Source organism: Apium graveolens, chromosome 10, assembly GCF_009905375.1.
Source record: "Apium graveolens cultivar Ventura chromosome 10, ASM990537v1, whole genome shotgun sequence".
NCBI lineage: Eukaryota > Viridiplantae > Streptophyta > Magnoliopsida > Apiales > Apiaceae > Apium > Apium graveolens.
In genome coordinates this window covers 101,272,898-101,274,007 of record NC_133656.1, presented here as the reverse complement: position 1 = coordinate 101,274,007, position 1,110 = coordinate 101,272,898, and positions in this window count along the sequence as shown.

The window sequence follows — 1,110 nt, the reverse complement described above, 5'->3', positions numbered from 1 at the left end:
TTTCACTCTGGCCATCAGTCTGCGGGGGTATGCCGTGCTCATATTCAACTTCGTGCCAAGACATTCCTGAAATTGCTTCCAGAATCTCGAGTTAAAAGCGGGGATCTCTGTCTGAAACTATTGATACGGGTACTCCATGCCTTAGTACGATTTCGCCCACATACAGATGAACCAGCTTGTCCAGTGATGACTTCTCATTATATTGGAAGGAAATGCACCGACTTCGTAAGACGATCAATTATAACCCATATTGTGTCATGTCCGGATTTCGTTCGCGGTAGTCCTACTATAAGTCTATAGCGATATTTCCCATTTCCATTCTGGAATCTTCAAGGGCTGATTAATCCGCTTGGTCTTGATGTTCTGCCTTCACTTTCTGACAAGTATAGCACTTCGCAACCCATTCTGCCACGTCTCGCTTCATATTTGGCCACCAAAAGTTCTTCTTTAAGTCTCGATACATCTTGGTGCTTCCCGGGTGGATTGAAAATTTCGAATTATGGGCTTCATGAGGATCTCATTCTTTAATTCAAGTACATGAGGAATCCATATTCTGGATGAAACCTTAGTATCCCTTGCTCATCCCTTTGAGTATTAATCTCCTCTCCAGATAACTGATTCTTCTCTTTCTCCATTACTTCTTCTTGACACTTCTTTATCTTTTCCACTAGTGTTGGTTGAAAGGTCATTGCACGACAAACTTCCTCGACTTTTCCATAAGCATAAAGTTCCAATTCCAATCTTTCGATTTCTTCAGATAACTCTTTTGATGTTATCATCATATTCAGTCTCTCCTTCCTACTCAGAGCATCGGCCACTACATTCGCCTTTCCAGGATGGTAATTTATCGAACAGTCATAGTCCTTGATCAATTCCAGCCATCTCCTCTGCCTCATATTGAGATCTTTCTGAGTAAAAATGTACTTTAAACTCTTGTGATCCGTGTAGATTTCACACTTCTCTCCGTAGAGGTAATGTCTCCAAATCTTAAGTGCGAACACTATGGCGGCTAGTTCCAAGTCATGCATCGGGTACTTTAACTCATGCGGTTTCAACTGTCTTGACGCATATGCGATCACTTTACTGTGTTGCATCAACACACAATCCAAA